This window comes from Crinia signifera, chromosome 1, assembly GCF_055691185.1.
Source record: "Crinia signifera chromosome 1, ASM5569118v1, whole genome shotgun sequence".
NCBI lineage: Eukaryota > Metazoa > Chordata > Amphibia > Anura > Myobatrachidae > Crinia > Crinia signifera.
In genome coordinates this window covers 177,958,796-177,978,461 of record NC_139217.1, presented here as the reverse complement: position 1 = coordinate 177,978,461, position 19,666 = coordinate 177,958,796, and the positions used below count along the sequence as shown (strand labels likewise).

Here is a 19,666-nt window from a genome sequence, read left to right as displayed (position 1 = left end):
ATTCTTTTTACTAGCTAATAGCTCCTGACGATCAAGTTGGTTGGCCTTTATCTTGGCTTGTGCCAATAATTCTGCTGGGTATCCCCTTTCTGAGAATTTTTGCGACATTTCATCCATCTGGATCTGTGCCAGGGTAGGGTCTGATGAAATTCTTTTTACTCGGACAAGCTGAGAAAAGGGGAGGCCTCTCTTCAGTGGCTGGGGGTGGCAGCTGTTATAATGGAGCATGTTGTTTCGATCCGTTTTCTTTGAGTATAGGGCGGTTTGAACTGCTCCCTCATTGATCGAGATTTGCACATCCAGATATTGTATGGTGTGTGCATCAATATTGTAAGTCAGCTTAACAGGATGTTGTTTGCTATTATGGCGTTCAGTGGTCTGGATCAATGAGTCCTGATCACCCTTCCACAGAATCAGGAGGTCATCAATATAACGACAGTAAAAGGCTATTTGTTTAGCCACCTCTGGATCCTGGAAAAAAAATTCTTGCTCAACTCCGAACATGTATATGTTCGAGTACGATGGGGCCACTGGGGACCCCATCGCACACCCCCTGCTTTGTAGGAAGAATTTATTGTCATGCAAAAAGAAGTTCTTAGTTAAGATCATATTTAATAGCTTGGTGCAGAAGGGTAGGTCAGGTCCCTCATAGTTGGAGTGATTGGACAAGAATGTAGTTACGGCTCGTATCCCATCCTCATGCGGTATCACTGTGTATAGACTTTGGACATCTATACTACATAGTAGGATGTTTTCTTCAAAAATAGGCAATTGCTGTAATTTGACAAGTAGGGTAGAAGTATCCAGAAGGAACCTGGGGTGGCTTTGGATATATGGCTGGAAGATAGCATCCTAAAATAGTGCAGCTGATGGAAAAGAGATCCAACGGCGGATATTATTGGCCGTCCGGGTGGCTTGGTCATGGACTTATGTATCTTCGGCGTAATGTACAGGAGTGGTACCTTAGGGTGTGCTGGTATCAATGCTGCTTTCAAAGCTTTGTCAAAATATGTATATATATATATATATATATATATATATATATATATATAGCCTAATATTTAGCCTAATATTCTTTTGGGTAAGTGTACTTCAAAAAGAGATTATTTGCATAGTTACCATCTGTATCTTTGTTTAAGGGGGAGAAGTCCTGATCTTCCTTAGATATGCAGTGCTACAAATTGTAGGTATGTGTCCCAAATAATTTCAGTGTCCCCCTGCACCTCCTGGCTCTTGGAGGGAGCCCTTGGGTGGATGGGCTCTATCGCAATTAAATACAGCGCCGCTGGACTGGCAGCAGAGTTTGTTTGCCGGCTGAGCCTTCACTCACGGAAGACGGAGCTGCAATCTCCTCTCCACTGCTGGGTGTAAGCTGGTTGCTGCAAATGAAGGAAGGTAGATGGGGCTTCTATAGCACAGATAGCAGCTCTTATGGAAGGTGAATAAGGACCAAGAGGGAACACCAACCCTCCAATGGATACATGCAGTGCTATTTTTCAGCAGGAACCAGCAGGAACTCAGTTCCTGAACCTCTAATTAAATATGACATCATCGGGAACTAAAAATGTACTTTCCATAAGATAAGTTTTATTTTAAAGTCACCTGTGAGTGCCTTTGTTTCTAAATACAATATATACATCTATCTCACCCTCCCTCTCTTTATTATACATATATATATATATATATATATATATATATATACTTTGTGTGCGGCCCGGCACTCACCGCAATTGTTTAACTGCCCTGGTGCCCGTCTAGATGGAACAGGTAAGATCAAAAAAGAAAAGACTGGCACTCCGGGGTTTTCAGTAAATGTGCTGTATTGTGTGGCAACAAGCGACCAATGTTTCGGGGGTTGTCCCCCTTTGTCAAGGTGCGTGGTGATAACGTTATCACCACGCACCTTGACAAAGGGGGACAGCCCCCGAAACGTTGGTCGCTTGTTGCCACACAATACAGCACGTTTATTGAAGACCCCGGAGTGCCAGTCTTTTCTTTTTTGATCATATATATATATATATATATATATATATATACACAGTCCAGAACGGATGTCACTCGGAGATTAACTTAGTAAGCAAAGAATACGCGACAACTGTATATGGTCAACGTTTCAGGGGATTAGCCCTTTTATCAAGACCTGAATAAACAGAGTGAAACAACCAATATATATAGAAGATACAAAACTTACATAATCCAGTGCGCCCATCACCGTGATCGCAGCCCGTACGGGTCCGGTGACGTCATCACTGCGCACCCGCAGTGACAGAACGGCACCTCCCCCGGGGGCGCGGTTACCGACGTGTCTCCCAAGTTGTTATGGCAACCGTAGTAGTGTACAACAACACTGTGCGTATTCCCCCATTGAGAGAAATCCTGCCGGCGTCAAACTGCAACAGCGGTGACTGCCGTAACTCGTCAGGGTACTGCATCTTTGGTAATAACGCCAACACTGTAGGAAAACACAGAAGGTTCATCAGTTAAAAACACCCAAGTGAAGCATATGTTAAAAATAAAGAAACACATATGCGAAAAAACATGCAAAGTTGACTGGGCGACACGATGTCAGTCGACGTGTCGACCGCCAGCAGAATGACACTGAGAAATGTCCAAGGCTGTGGAACAACATAATATTAGCAGGGAAGCATAACAAAGAGAACAATATGCGACTGGACTACTAAAGAAAGGGTGAAAACGACAGTAGTTCATTCAGTCCTTTAGGGTGTACTGTCTGTAAAGCATGTATCCAGTAGGTTTCTCTTTGAAGAAGAACACGTCCTCTGTCTCCACCTCTGTTGTTGGGTGGAATATGGTCGATCATTTTAAATTTAATACTGGATAGACTATGTTTAGCATCCCTCCAGTGTCTGGCCACCGGTTGGTCGGCTGACTTCCCCTCCAACGCGGCACGGATGTGCGATTTGTGGAGGGCAAATCTCTCTTTCATCTGTCGAGTTGTCTTTCCGATATATCTCATGTCGCAGGGGCATTTAATTTGATATACCACGAATTTACTCGAACACGTGAGAGGAAATTTGATGGCAAATGCTTTACCAGAGTGGGGGTGAAAGAACTTATCCCCAGTTTCCATCGAACTACAGGTAGAACATCCAGTGCACCTGTAATTACCAGGTTTACGTGTCAGGAAGTGCTGAGGTTTGGGCAAAGACCAATTGGAAATGTCATTGTGTACTACAATATCCTTAATGTTCTTACTTCTGCGGTAAGACGGGAGAAGTTGAGTCTCTTTCAAGGCTGGTAGCGAAGGATCCTGCATCACGATCGGCCAGATGGATTTGGCCTTTGACATGAGTTGAGAGCTGGCAGTTGTATACTCCTGAGTCCAAACAATGTTATTCTTTTGGGCTTGTAGGGGCTTAATGGCCAGAGCTTCTATTCTGGAAATAGTTAAAGCTTTGGTTTTAGCTGCTGTGAGAGTTTTCCTGTGATAACCGCGTAATAGAAATCTTTTCAACATGATGTCCATTTGGGTAATAGTGTCAATGGGGTCACTGCAGATGCGTCTAACACGTAAGAATTGTGAGAACGGTAGCGATCTGATTAGAGCTGGTGGATGGTGACTGGTTCCTTGCAGACAAGTGTTTCTGTCTGTCGGTTTGTAGTATATGGAACTGCCAAAGTGACCAGAGTTGGACTGTGTGACCTGAACATCGAGAAAGTGTACAGATTCCCAGCTACATTCGTAGGTGAGCTTAATCGGACAATTAAGATTGTTAATGTCCCGTATGGTACTCTCAAAAGCAGATTGGCTGCCCGTCCATAGAAGAAAAATGTCATCTATGTAGCGAGTATAACCCGCTACATACTTGGAAATTTCAGGATCAGCAAAGAAAAAATCCTTCTCAATCTCAAACATGTAGATGTTGGCAAAGCTCGGGGCTACGCAAGATCCCATAGCGCACCCCGAGCTCTGCAGATACATACTACTGTTAAAGAGAAAATAATTCCTGGTTAAGGTTAATTCTAACAATGTTAGAAAAAAAGTCAAATCTGGACCGCCGTATTCAAGGTTGTTGGTCAGAAATCGTTTGATACTACACAGCCCTGCCATTTGGGGGATACTGGTGTAAAGGCTGGCAACGTCCACCGTACACATCAGTACTTGGCCAGATTTACCTGACCAATCATCCAGTTTGCGCAAAAAGGTAGTTGTATCTTTGAGGAATCTGGGATGTGACTGAATCAGGGGCTGAAGAAAGTGATCCAGGTATTTGGAAACATCATAATATAGACTGTCTCTTGCGGCGATGATGGGTCTGCCGGGGGGATGGAGCGCATCTTTGTGCATTTTAGGAATCGTATATAACGCAGGGATGCGTGGAAATTCTTTGAGCAAAGCATCTCTGGTATTGCTGGTAATTATGAAATCCGCCGTTGCTTGTTGTAAGGTTTTGTCAAGTTCTGCTTTGAACGACATAGTAGGATCTTTGTCCAGTTTTTTGTAGACATTGTGATCTTGCAATTGGCGTTCGATTTCTGCAATGTAGACATCGAGGTCCTGTACCACTACTCCACCCCCTTTGTCTGAGGGTCTAATAATGATGTCCTTGTACTCGCCTAAATTCTTAAGAGCCTGTCGTTGGATTTTTGACAGATTTTGATTGCTTGTGGCAATATATCTGGAATTATCATTGATTTGGTGTTCCATGTGTTCAGTAAAACATTTAATGTTTTTGTTACCAGATTTAGGGATAAATGTTGAGTTTTTGCGAACTGGAGGTAACTGTTTGGTGGTGGGCTGATCGTTGCTGCCAAAGTATTCGCGTAATTTGAGGCGGCGATCGAACTTGAAAAGATCAATCTTGTCCTGGAATTGGTTAGGGTAGTGTGTGGGTACATATGACAGACCGAAATTGAGAACCTCCATTTCAGTACTGGACAGGGTTCTGGAGGAAAGATTAAAGACTACATCCTCACGATGTTCTTTGGATTTTTTGATCTCACGCGCCCACTGCCCACCCCGTCTACAATGGGCTCGTTTGTTAGGTCCAGAGTGGACCTGGTCGCCCGCCCTAAAGGGGGACGTTGAGAGTTTGAATTTGTAGCACATTCTGCCTCGCTGGATGAAGCTGCACCACTCGAGTTATCAGTTTCCAGAGGGAAGCGTTTTTGGCGTCTGAACTTTGGACGTCTATCTCTCTGAGGGCCTCTGTTGTATGCCCAGCTATAGACTCTTTGTTCAGAATAGTCTCTGTTTACTGTCTCAAATTTAGATTTTTTAAATTGAATGAGATCGGCTCTGTATTTGTCAATTTGCGTACTGATGGAATTCAACCAATCTTGGCTTTTGTCCAATTGGATGGAGGCAATGTGTTTCGACTCAAAGTCTTTGATTTTGTCTATTGTAATGTTTAATTCCCTGCGGGACTCTTCGATTACCAGTAACAGCAGATCAAAAGAGCATCGGTTCAGGACTGCCGCCCATTTGCGGCAAAAGTCTGTGTTATAGCGGCCAATTGTTGGCGTGTTCCGGATTCTGAAGCCTCGGGGTATTTTCTTTTCTCTAAAATAATCTGATAGAGAAACGCCATGCAAGAAAAAATCGACTTCTTTCTTTTTAAGTCGAATTAATTGTGCCGTTAGTTGCTGAACAGACTCTTGTCCTGCTGTTTTGGTGAGGTTGTCTGTGAAGAGGATGGATTCTGCTTCGGTGTCCGTATGGGTAAGGACTTCACCCAAAGGAAGTGTAATATTTGTAAATCCAGCAATGTTGTCTGGTACCGACATCACTGACAGTCAACTTCAAGAACCAGTGGATATTGAGAAGAGCGGGTAGGGTAGTGCACAGAAGAATGAAGTCTTGATTGAAGAAAAGCACTTTAACTGCTTAAGGATTTCTCGTGGGTGCCTTGACAAGGGATATATGTATACCCTGATGATACGAAACAGTGGAGACCGGCACTCCTGTATAGAACACAACTGACTCCGGTGCACATCCAATAGATAAATACACAGTCCAGAACGGATGTCACTCGGAGATTAACTTAGTAAGCAAAGAATACGCGACAACTGTATATGGTCAACGTTTCAGGGGATTAGCCCTTTTATCAAGACCTGAATAAACAGAGTGAAACAACCAATATATATAGAAGATACAAAACTTACATAATCCAGTGCGCCCATCACCGTGATCGCAGCCCGTACGGGTCCGGTGACGTCATCACTGCGCACCCGCAGTGACAGAAAAATCCAAAGAACATCGTGAGGATGTAGTCTTTAATCTTTCCTCCAGAACCCTGTCCAGTACTGAAATGGAGGTTCTCAATTTCGGTCTGTCATATGTACCCACACACTACCCTAACCAATTCCAGGACAAGATTGATCTTTTCAAGTTCGATCGCCGCCTCAAATTACGCGAATACTTTGGCAGCAACGATCAGCCCACCACCAAACAGTTACCTCCAGTTCGCAAAAACTCAACATTTATCCCTAAATCTGGTAACAAAAACATTAAATGTTTTACTGAACACATGGAACACCAAATCAATGATAATTCCAGATATATCGCCACAAGCAATCAAAATCTGTCAAAAATCCAACGACAGGCTCTTAAGAATTTAGGCGAGTACAAGGACATCATTATTAGACCCTCAGACAAAGGGGGTGGAGTAGTGGTACAGGACCTCGATGTCTACATTGCAGAAATCGAACGCCAATTGCAAGATCACAATGTCTACAAAAAACTGGACAAAGATCCTACTATGTCGTTCAAAGCAGAACTTGACAAAACCTTACAACAAGCAACGGCGGATTTCATAATTACCAGCAATACCAGAGATGCTTTGCTCAAAGAATTTCCACGCATCCCTGCGTTATATACGATTCCTAAAATGCACAAAGATGCGCTCCATCCCCCCGGCAGACCCATCATCGCCGCAAGAGACAGTCTATATTATGATGTTTCCAAATACCTGGATCACTTTCTTCAGCCCCTGATTCAGTCACATCCCAGATTCCTCAAAGATACAACTACCTTTTTGCGCAAACTGGATGATTGGTCAGGTAAATCTGGCCAAGTACTGATGTGTACGGTGGACGTTGCCAGCCTTTACACCAGTATCCCCCAAATGGCAGGGCTGTGTAGTATCAAACGATTTCTGACCAACAACCTTGAATACGGCGGTCCAGATTTGACTTTTTTTCTAACATTGTTAGAATTAACCTTAACCAGGAATTATTTTCTCTTTAACAGTAGTATGTATCTGCAGAGCTCGGGGTGCGCTATGGGATCTTGCGTAGCCCCGAGCTTTGCCAACATCTACATGTTTGAGATTGAGAAGGATTTTTTCTTTGCTGATCCTGAAATTTCCAAGTATGTAGCGGGTTATACTCGCTACATAGATGACATTTTTCTTCTATGGACGGGCAGCCAATCTGCTTTTGAGAGTACCATACGGGACATTAACAATCTTAATTGTCCGATTAAGCTCACCTACGAATGTAGCTGGGAATCTGTACACTTTCTCGATGTTCAGGTCACACAGTCCAACTCTGGTCACTTTGGCAGTTCCATATACTACAAACCGACAGACAGAAACACTTGTCTGCAAGGAACCAGTCACCATCCACCAGCTCTAATCAGATCGCTACCGTTCTCACAATTCTTACGTGTTAGACGCATCTGCAGTGACCCCATTGACACTATTACCCAAATGGACATCATGTTGAAAAGAATTCTATTACGCGGTTATCACAGGAAAACTCTCACAGCAGCTAAAACCAAAGCTTTAACTATTTCCAGAATAGAAGCTCTGGCCATTAAGCCCCTACAAGCCCAAAAGAATAACATTGTTTGGACTCAGGAGTATACAACTGCCAGCTCTCAACTCATGTCAAAGGCCAAATCCATCTGGCCGATCGTGATGCAGGATCCTTCGCTACCAGCCTTGAAAGAGACTCAACTTCTCCCGTCTTACCGCAGAAGTAAGAACATTAAGGATATTGTAGTACACAATGACATTTCCAATTGGTCTTTGCCCAAACCTCAGCACTTCCTGACACGTAAACCTGGTAATTACAGGTGCACTGGATGTTCTACCTGTAGTTCGATGGAAACTGGGGATAAGTTCTTTCACCCCCACTCTGGTAAAGCATTTGCCATCAAATTTCCTCTCACGTGTTCGAGTAAATTCGTGGTATATCAAATTAAATGCCCCTGCGACATGAGATATATCGGAAAGACAACTCGACAGATGAAAGAGAGATTTGCCCTCCACAAATCGCACATCCGAATTGAGAAAAAGGGATGTTATCCTTCCAGGCATTGAGGAAGGATAACATCCCTTTTTCTCAATTCCTCCGCTTGCGGAGGAATTGTTCAGACACCACCAGGTTTGAGGAACAATCAGAAGTTTATGTTAACAGGTTTAAAGACCGAGGTTATCCCACTAGTATCATTCATAATTCCCTCGAGAGGGCTAGAGGACTTGAAAGAAATAATTTACTTCAAACTAAGCCAAAAAACATTTTACCTCTTGCACAAACTGGTAGATCTTCTGATGTATTGTTTGTTACTAAGTACAACACCCATGAAAATGAAATCAAGCATATACTCAGGAAACATTGGAATGTCCTGAAAATGGACCCCATATTAAAAGATGCCATTTCCGAGTATCCCAAAATAGTATATAAGAAGGCAGACACCCTTAAATCTCTTATATCTAAAAGTCAGCTTGAAAACGTTGTGGAGAGACCCATTAGTAACACCTTTCTATCTCTAAAGGGATGTAATGGATGTAAGGTGTGCGCACACATGAAGAAGGGCCCCGATATCATGGGCACCGACTTGAAAATTCAAAAGTTTATCAACTGCAATTCCATGTATGTAGTTTATTTGTTATCATGTGGATGCGGGCTAAACTACATCGGTAAAACTAAACGATGCTTAAAAGTGCGAATCCTCGAACATCTGAGGAACATTAAACACGGGGTACTTAATCATAGTGTTCCCCGACACTTTAAAGAGAAACATAATTGCGACCCGAGTAGTTTATCTTTTCAGGGGATTGAACTTGTATCGAAAGGGAAGAGAGGCGGAGACCACGATAGACTCTTAATTAAAAGAGAGACTATGTGGATCATCAAACTTAATACTCTCGCCCCTACAGGTTTAAATGAAGGCTATGAAGTAACACCCTTTATTAATTAATTTTTCTGCGTATTCTGTGTGTTCTCTTTCCAATTTTTACATATTTTTTAATTGCTGCTCCTTTTTAATATATAGTCCATGATTTATTGAAAAATCGGGTTATCCATATGAGCCAAATTTATTGGTCAATTTTTATATGATTATATATTATTTGCATATATTATGAATTCTTTGTATATGTATATTTATGTGATACAGATTTGGTTTAATATTTAATTGATCTGATAAATACGCTATTAGACACTCGATGTTGTGTTACGATGTTTCAACGATATTGTGTTGTTTGAATCACGATGTTCGATTGCTGCTAATTCTTTATACAAAACTGAATGCACTTTATATATGTATACTTGTATTGTATTTATGATTCCAATGTCATGTATGCAGTTTATATATTTTTAATTTGTCTGATTTTTATTGTAAATCCGTGGCAAAATAGCTCCGTGCACAGCTTATTTCTGGTTGAGCTTTCCCATTGGTTGCCCTATGGGCGCGCCTTCCCCATTTAGCCTATTGGGAACGTTATTTCTTGTCACACGTGTGGACCATTCAGACGCGCGTTAACGCGCGCCTGCTTCATATCCCGCTGTCCAATCACGGGTTCCAGGTCTCTGGTGATCACACCATAAAACCTGAACGAGCGGACGTAATAGCCACGCCCTCTGACGAAGTCTTAGTGACGAAACGCGTCAGGGCGTGGCTTACGTCGCTCATCCACCTTACCTCCTGTGACGCTGTACTCTGGTGGCTTCCCCCGTCCTCTGCACGGCAACCCAGCCTGGCGGCGTTCTGAAAGGGAGTTCCAGAGGGGCTGATCGTGTGAGCTGTCTTGCCTTGGATAGTATGTACATGTCATGTGGTAGCCAGTCCACAGAGCTTTAATACTTGGTACGAGGCTTTTATACTGCTGTACCCGGGAATTTTATTTTCCATAATAAATTTGTCTCTTTTAATGCACTATGGAGCGCACCTTTTTCTTATCTTTTGTTGCCTATATATATATATATATATATATATATATATATATATATATATATATATATATATATATATATATATATATATTATATTTTATTTAATTGATCCACCCCCAGACCTGGAGTTCCTGAACCAATTTTTCCAGAAAAATAGTACTGGATACATGTGTATAAAAAGATAGCCCATCACCTTTCACAAAGCGCTATATAGCAGTACTTCCTTGGTTCATATGGGGATCAGATGGGGTTCTCTCGGAGATCTCTTGATAATATGAAAAACAAAAGAAAGAGAGCTCCGCCCTTGTGTAATTCTGATATGACAGTAAGAAATTTTGCCTTATAACTTAGGCTGTTATAGCAGAAAAATAGTGTGGATGCATTCAGGGGATTCCACCTTTCAGAGTACTCACACTAATGGTATGAAAAGGCACGTATCGAAAATCTTCTATTACTCATGGATTTTCACTCATGGAATCAATACAGGTATCCACTGGAATTATAACAATTTTATTACAATGGGGTATAAATATACAATAAAAAGTGAGCTAGGGTACTCATCTCATCTCAGGGTACTCATCGCAGGGATTCAGGAGTTCCATCTGGACATTGCGTTCCCCCCGCTGTGCAGTCGGGATTCCCACGTCGGAGTAAAGACTGCCGGAATCCCGACTGTCGGTGTGTTATACCACACCCCAGCCGGGGACCCGTTCCAGGCGTGTAAAGTCACCCCAAGTGTGGATTACAAATTATCTACTCCAAAACCACGGAGCATAAGTTTCAACTTTATTTCTCTTGTTACAGTGCTATATAAGTGAGTCTGGGTGGGCTTATTCAGACCACACATTGGCCCTTATTCAGATCTGATCACAGTACAAATTTGGGTGTAATATCTGGGCTCCCGTTTTTCTTATGAGACCGCGTCCGCTCGCCACGCTTCAGGCACGGTGGCTCGCTGCGCTCACCACACTATATAAAATCAACCCCATGCGTAGTTGGATAGTAGGGGTATGAAAAAATGGGGTGCATTTAACAATGGAGCCCAGATAATACATAAGTACCCAAATTTGTTCTCAAAATGGGCAAAACCATGTGCACTGCAGGTGGGGCAGATGTAACATGTATAGAGAGAGTTAGATTTGTGTGAGTTATTTTGTTTCTGTGCAGGGTAAATACTGGCTGCATAATTTTTACACTGTAATTTTGATTTCAGTTTCAACACATCCCACCCAAATGTAACAATCTCTGCACGTTACATTTGAGTTTAAAAAAACTCAGGAGCCCGAGGTGTGCTCCCTACCACCATTGCTGTGCCTAAACACGTGCAAAGGGGGCCGTGCGATCGAATTGGGCCATCTAAGGCCGAAGAGGGGAAAATAGGGAACGGTGGGTCCTCTTCGCCGAAGCTTAGGGAGACCCTCATTCCTCAACCCCCGGAAGGGTTAGGACGGTGGGTCCTCCGCACCCGAAGGTTTGGAGAGTCCCTCAGTGGACTTCCCTCCGCCTTGCGGCTCGGGGTCGTCCTCGGGGGGGAGCGAAGCTCTCCCCAAAAGGCGAGAGCTTCGGCACATTGGGGAAATGGAAGGCCCGTAAGGGTTGACCACACTTCCCAAAAAAACGTGACAAAACTACAGAAAACAAGGAACGTGAAAAGTGACAAACGTGAGAGGGGAAGAGAAATAAATAATAAAGACCTCAGCCAGAAGGCCGGGGTGGGGGTGTGAAAAATTGTCCTACCCCATCCAAAAGGACGAGGTAAGGACGTGAAGCGCTAGCCTAAAGGGAAGTGCGCAGTGCTAGTGCCATACTAGTGCAAGGTGACTTGGGATCACCCGTGCATGTTTGGCACCCCCGAGTTTCCCCGGGGGCACAGTGCAGCCTCGGACTCCAGGCAGCCAGCCAGTCAGCGTCCGACCAAGTGTTTCTCCGCCTCACCAGCAGGTCCTTTCCAACCCCCCGGCATGGGAATGGATACTCCACCGGGCTTTTCGATGAGTCTCCCCCGCAGCGGCCGAATAGACCAACTGAAGGAGAAGAAAACACCTACTCAGTCCCGACGTTTCACCTCTCCCAGGGATTGAGTACTGGGCTGGGCTTTTCGCTGTCTCTCTGGCCGAGGGAACCTAAAACCCCCTTACCAGAGAGCAATCTACTCGGTCCCAACTTTTCCCGTCTTCCTGGGAGTGGATACTAGACCATTTGCCCCACCTGCAGTGCACATGGTTTTGCCCATTTGAGAACAAATTAGTACTGCAAACAGATCTGAATAGGGGCCATTGTGTGCTTGCAAAGTGATTGTGAAGCCCCACACAAGGAGTTTTGCGTGGCTCTTGCTGCTTTCCCACTGCAGACCAGTTTAAAGTACTGGTAATCTTAAATGGTATTTAAAATGGTATTAGCATTCCCACTGCAGCAGATTACCGTTTTAAATACCATTTAAGTACCATTCCCATTGCAGTGAACCGTGTAAAATGTAGAGTGCCTAACCCCCCCCCCCCCAAGTGTAAAGAGTGCCTAACCCCCCCCCCCCCTACCTGCCCTGTGCCCCACCTCACCTTCCCTTGTACTTACCTGCACGGGGATGCAGGGCAGTGGGGAGGCAGCGGGGGTCCATGCAGGGTCCATGCGGGGTCCAGGCAGTCCCAGTGCCTGATGAGAACTAGTAGTTCTCACTTTGCACATATGTAATGAGTGCACGTGCATAATAATGAGCCGCTCATTACATATGCGCATATGTAATGAGCGGCTCATTACACATGCACAAAGTGAGAACTACTAGTTCTCATCAGGCACTGGGACTGCCTGGAGGCTAAATAACGTTTAAGAGGCATTCCCTTTAAAGGCATTTAACTTTAAATGGTATTTCAACTCTGGCACTTTCCCACTGCAGCCTTAAAACGGTAAATTGCGCTGAAAATCGGCAATTTACCGTTTTTTAGCTGCAGTGGGAAAGGGGCATAACATATTTGTATTCTAAACAACTAACCTACAGTCTGTCAGCCCAACCCTGTGACTTTTTATACTAATCAAAACGCACATTAACATACCTCCCAACTTTTGCCTTGAAGAAATAGGGACACTCGCGCGGCGTATGCAAATGAGGGCGCGGCTTATGCTAATTAGCCGCGACCTCATATTCATACGAGAATAGACGCTGTGCGCATGTGCACAGCGTCTATTCTACTAGATTGGGGGGTCTCCCAACTGCCACCCCCGGCAGCGGGACAATGCCTGCCTCGGGTGGGACAGCGGGACAGGACCCGAAAAATCGGGACTGTCCCTCTAAAATCGTGACAGTTGGGAGGTATGCATTAACTGCTGGGACCAGTATAATAGCTACTTAAATAAGAATGTGGTTGTATTAACCCAACACTAACCAAAGCAAAGTTTCCAACTGCTGTGTGATTTTGAATGAGATTATGTAGATTAGTCTATACATAGGCTTAACAATTTTTTTGCTATAGTTTTAAGATTAACAGAGAGCATTTTAAATCTGAGCTCTATGTATATGTTAATATATTGAGCAAACATTGTATTCAATTGTCTCACCGGACGGTGGTATTGTGAACACATTTCATTTTATATTGTACAAAATAAATATTTTATTTTTATCAAAATACTGTTGTTATAGTCCTTTAGCGCCGTTTACGCTGTCTTTTTCATCACACTAGTTTTACTTGATATGCCTTCACTAATGTGACCAATGGTATAGGTAACTTGAAGGGTGGTGTCATATTCCTTTCCTCTCTCTCACCTTGAACAGTGTCAGCAACTCCAAGCTGAATATGAGAACTCAGCAGACAATGAAGAGCCCATGTTCGAAGTAAATGGTTTAAAGGTACTAATATAAGTGATCAGAAATGTTCTGGTAGGGGTTTTTATAAGATGTTCAGCTTTTGTATTTAGATGGGATGCGGCGATGATCCCAGCAGATGTTATGTACTGTACGTGAATAAGGTCCTGATTAAAAAAAAAAAAAAATATGCAACACAGTTGCAGCTGCAATTTGATATTCAATGACTTTTGTTGGAAATACTGCGGCCGCTGGGATCTGAAGTAAATATTATTATTTACTTTTAAAATAAGTTCTCAGTAATTGATATAGCCATGTGGTCTATTGATCAGAACATCAGTTGTGTTTTATACCCAGCCGTAGATGTACACAAGTGGAACATATGCCATATGGCAAGGTCCCTCCAAATTAAATACGTTACGTTGGGTGCCTTTCAGAAATTCAGTGAGATGACGTAAGCAGAGAGCGACGGAACGGAAGTGAGCCGGAGGCAGCAGCGGCAGCAGGCACACGTGTTGGTTGAATCGCGCTGAGCTGCGGGGGGAGAGAAGCACGACTCCGGGACACGGCCACGCAAGAGGTGGGTATTGTGATGTGATGTATGAACAGCCCGTGTCCACCGCAACTTGAGAGGGCGCTAGGCGGACTCGGGAACGGAGGTAAGAGTATGCCAGGATTTCTGGCCACTGCTGTGAGAGCCGCATGTGATTCCGGCAGCCCCAGCACATTTGAGTGCATCCAAGGGATTTGTTTTGAGCTTTATTAACGTCCTACCTGCGGTCTGGGATTTTTTAAATTAAAGGAATTATATGCTTTATGATGTGAAACCAATATCTTACTAGAAACATATTTTTGAACTAGGTGTAAACAATCCGCCAAGATGATATAAACCTTTTAATTTTTTAAGTGCCACCGTACTGTACAGTGCTTTACAATTGGGAGCAGACACCAGGATAAAATAAGTGGGGGCCTATGTATCAAGGGTTTTTTCTTTCTTTTATAAAATGATGTAGAAACTGCAGTTTCTAATTTTACCCCTTTCAGACAGAAAAGTCTGAACATCCCAGCAAATACACAGCATTTTAAATGCTGGGTCATGGTTCATACTGCACAGAGCCGCCTGACCCCCCCCCCCCCCCCCCCCTGTTGAAAATTTCTACCTGGTAATTTGCCGAGTAACATGGCTATTTCTTCTGAGTGAAAGGGTCAACCCGGGTCATAAATCCTGTGTCCTCGACCCTGGTCAATTTCAGGGCCAGAGACACTGGATTTACGACCCGGGTGTTCCCTTTCACACAGAAAAAGGACCCGTGTTCATAAAATTACCTGGTACAACGGCTTCACCCGGTAATTTAGTTTTCTGTCTGAAAGGGGTATTAGTTTTGTTTTTGCTATGTACTAATAGCCAAAGCTAATTAGGGCTTTAGATCTCAGTCCTTGTTATCAATGAAAACTATGGACTGATCATCTGCTAAACTCCAAGAAGCAAAGTTTGGCTCCCTAGGTACACCATCTTTGGATGCTTTAAGCCTGTCTAGGCTGCTCGCAGGATAGTGATCTTTGTATCCATCTCCTGTGTCATCTGGCCTGTTCAAATTTTCTGCTGTAGACTTTCACAAATTTTAAAAGGCTCCTAAATGCTGGGGAAGTACTTGCAGGGACAGTGAGTTTGAAGAAACTAAGGGAGCCCGAGGTGTGCTCCCACCACCAGTGCAGTGACTAAAGCCGTGCATAGGGGGTCGTGTGATCGAATGGACCCTCTCCCAAAGAAGATGGGCCCCGTTTTTCCCCTAACCCCTCTCGGCCATAAGGCCGAAGAGGGGAAAAATGAGATCGGTGGGTCCTCTTCGCCGAAGCTTAAGGTGCGTACACACGGGCTAATATGATCGCTGGCAATATATTGCTCCGCAATCATATTGCCCCGTGTCCCGTTTTTATCTGCGACCAGAGATGGTCGCAGATGAAAATATAAAACACTGCTGGGTGAAGAGGAAGGGGATGTCGCTGGTCGGAGGAGCATGTTCCTCCGACCAGCGACCATTCAGGGGCTGAAAACGGGAGAGCGCACCCGGCGATTTATCGCTGGTGCACACTCCAATCACTGGCAATTTGGTCGCTCAGCGACCATATTCCCAGCGATTTCAGCCCCTATCGCCCCCGTGTGTACACAGCATTAGAGAGACCCGCGTTAGGCTTCCCTCTGCTTTGCGGCTCGGGGTCGCCCTCGAGGGGACCGAAGTTCTCCCAAAAAGGATGAGAGATTTGGTACATTGGGGAATGGAAGGCCCATAAGGGTCAACCACACAACCCAAAAAAAACCAAGTGACACACTACAGAAAACGTGAAAGTGCACAAACGTGGAGAAGGAAAATAAATAAATAATAAAGAGAACCCCAGCCAGAAGGCCGGGGTGGGGGTGTGAAAAATTGTCCTACCCCATCCAAAAGGACGAGGTAAGAATGTGCAGCCTAACCTAGAGGGGAAGTGCGCCGTGCTAGTGCTTACTAGTACATGATGATTTTGGGATCACCCGTGCATGTTCGGTACCCCCGAGTTTCCCCGGGGGGCACAGTGCAGCATCGGACTCCAGGCAGCTGGCCAGTCAGCGTCCGACCATGTGTTTCTCTGCTCCCATCATAGGGCACTTTCCAGCCCCTGGCATGGGAATTGGTACTCCACTGAGCTTTTTGAATGACTCCCTTAGGGGTTAATGCCCCCTCGAAAGAGCAATCTACTCAGTCTCAGTGTTTCTCCGATCCCAAGGTTAAGGTACTAAGCTGGGCTTTTTGCGGTCTCCCCATCAGAGGCTACGAACCTCTGGAATGGGAGCCATCTACTCAGTCCCAGCCTTTCTCCGCTCCTTGGAAATGGATACTAGACTAAGCCTTTCGCCGTCTCATCCTTCGGGGGCTACGAACCCCGTCAAGAGAGCCAAACTACTAGGCTCAGTGTCGTCCCCCCCCCCCCCTCCTCCTCCTACAAGTGGGTTTACGGAAACAGCACCTCCTACCACATGGCAGAGGTGAAGGTACTCGGCCAGACTTTTCACCACTCCCAGGCATGAGGGGTCCCCACACCCTCCGCCCATCAGAGCAGCTACTCAGTCCAGCCTTTCTCTATTCTCTGCCAGAGGCCAGTCCATACCCACTGATAAGAACAGATACTACACTTGATCTTAGCTAAAAGGCCGAGAAGCAATGGGACAGTGTCCCTTGAGTTACATCAGGACGACCTGCAGGTCCTGGAGTGATCATATGTGCTTAAAAGCACATACAATCCCTTGTACAACCTTAATGAGAGCCGATGGATCAGACAAGCACTACGTCTGATCTGACAGCTGGCCTCACAACCCGTGGGAATGCGCATCATGCAATCGTGTGCACACAATCTGTCACATGACCAGTAAAGAATGGATGTTCGGGTCCAATCTCGTTCTGGCCTTAAGTACATTGCAGTGCTATTTTAATTAAAGCTTAGTATTTTTCGTGATATTTATTGTTAATTGTCGCAGTACTGTGATTATTAAAATATAGATGCTATGTATTTAGACATATAGATAAGGTAAAGGAACCAGCAAACAATCTAAATACTCACTTTTCCCAGGTTTCCAGACACCGTTCCAACCAAGGGTCAATCCCAATTTAGATTGCACCTTGGACTTGTCTTTCCACAGATCATCCCCATTTATACCAAATCTGTGTCTGTTCTGCATGTCACACACACAACATGGGTGTATCTCTGCATTCACAGCCAATCAGCAAGTTTTATTTATTTATTAACAGTTTCTTATATAGCGCACACATATTCCGCAGTGCTTTACAGAGAATATTTGAACGTTCACATCAGTCCCTGCCCCAGTGGAGCTTACCATCTATATTCCCTACCACATGTACATGCACACAGACCTTCTAGGTGTTAACTTAGTTTGGAGCCAAATAACCTAAAAGTATATTTTTGGATTGTGGGGGGAAACCGGAGTACCCGGAGGAAACCCACGTAAGTACAGGGAGAATATACAAACTCCGCACAGTTAGGGCCATGGTGGGAATTGAACCCATGACCTCAGCGCTGTGAGGCAGTAATGTTGACCATCACACCATCTATACTACTAATATAATCCTTTTAGATAACCTGGGTCATGTGGTTTATACCACTTTTTTTAATTAAAATGCTTTGAATACGGGTCCTACCTGGGTGCAAGCCAGCAGAGACCCCTTTTAGACATGCAACAGGACTCAGTTATTGTAGGGGTGGTGACATCACCACTCACAGGTCAGTTCTTGGAGATTGGATAATCTAGCACTGGCTCTCCCTATGTAGTAAACGGGTGCCTGGTCGATACGCTTACACTGACTCCTGCACCCCCTCCTTTAGTCTGGTTCTGCCTGAACAGAGAAATAATTTACTTTTACACCCCATAAATATAGGTGAAATTAATTGTATTACCCCTTAGAATTATCCATAATTTTGAAATCTATAACTGATGCTCACTTGTCTGACAAAAGATACTGAATTTTTCTTAATATAATGGCAGTGGGTAAGCCTACTTTCCTGGAGTTTCTGAGAGACTCCAGAGTTAGGCTGGTTTCACACACTCCGGCTCCTGCCGGACGGTGAAATCCCACACGGCCAGGGAGCCGTGCCGCACACAGTAGTTTATCATGGAGGGGATGGCCACAGCCCGGCAGCCGTCACTTCCAGTGGCGGGATCTGGCTGCAACCGTGCGGCCGGGTTGTGGCCGTCCTGTGTGAATGTACACAATAGTGTCCATTCACAACTAATGTGTGCGGCACGGCTCCCTGGCCGTGCGGGATTTCACCGTCCGGCAGGAGCCGGAGTGTGTGAAACCGGCCTTAGGGAGAGAGCTGGCAATTCTCTGGGAAGGGTGCTTTCTAACTGCAGGTTATATCCTTATGTGCTAAATAACAGGTATGAAGAATGACCATAAACCATTTGGTTATATAGCTTTTATACGTTCGTTTTCAAATTTAAAGCTTTGGTTGTCATTAAACAATGTTAAACTTATGCTGTAGAATTCTCTAGGAATAGTATAAAATGCAATACTGGCTCAATGCATACAGAGGGGGTGATTCAATTGTTTTGGCTTTAGGTGGGATTAGGGATGGCCATCATTCCCTTTGCCATCGATGTTTACCATCGATGGCAAAAGTGCAACTGGACATTGATGGTGCATAACTATGCAATGGTCATCCATTGTCTTTGGCTGATTGGGGGCAGGGCTTCACTTGTGTCCCCCCCCCCCCCCCCCCCCCCCCCCATCGATGTCAAAACTATTCAACATCGGCCACAAGCCATCAATGTTTTTTTAAACATCCATGGTCGAGGGCCATCCCTAGGTGGGATGAACAATCAGCCAGGATTCAATTGTTTTTGGTTGCCCACGAAGATTGTGCAAACAGACAGGGTTTAGCTACAGGAAACGCTAAACCCATCTAAAGTCCTGCTTTGGGCATACAAACTCCCATTTGGACACTTGCACTTTTTTTTTCTCCTCAGGTGGTAAATGGCTCCATTTTGTGTCCCGTAGAGGTAGCTGCAGGGGAAAACAATTGAATCGCCTCCAAAAATGTAGTTTTCTAAAATATGTTATTTATTATAAATAAGTTGTTGTTTTTTAATTGTATACAGCTCATGACTCTTATTATCCAATTGTAAATAATGTCCTGCAAACAAATGTCATGTTTTTTTTTTTTCAGGATGTCATACCA

The 19,666-nt window shown here is 44.3% G+C and overlaps 1 long non-coding RNA gene and 1 pseudogene across 1 annotated transcript in view; one reads left to right on the top strand and one right to left on the bottom strand.

Moving 5' to 3' along the window:
- Positions 1-14,879, top strand: part of LOC146064553 (uncharacterized) — a 36,642-nt gene extending 21,763 nt beyond the window's left edge. The window contains exons 2-3 of the long non-coding RNA XR_014471824.1: positions 13,907-13,981; positions 14,374-14,879. This is a non-coding gene — a long non-coding RNA (uncharacterized LOC146064553). The remainder of the gene's footprint in view (positions 1-13,906; positions 13,982-14,373) is intronic.
- Positions 14,880-16,998: 2,119 nt separating this feature from the next.
- Positions 16,999-17,135, bottom strand: LOC146045365 (U2 spliceosomal RNA; annotated as a pseudogene).
- Positions 17,136-19,666: the final 2,531 nt, after the last annotated feature.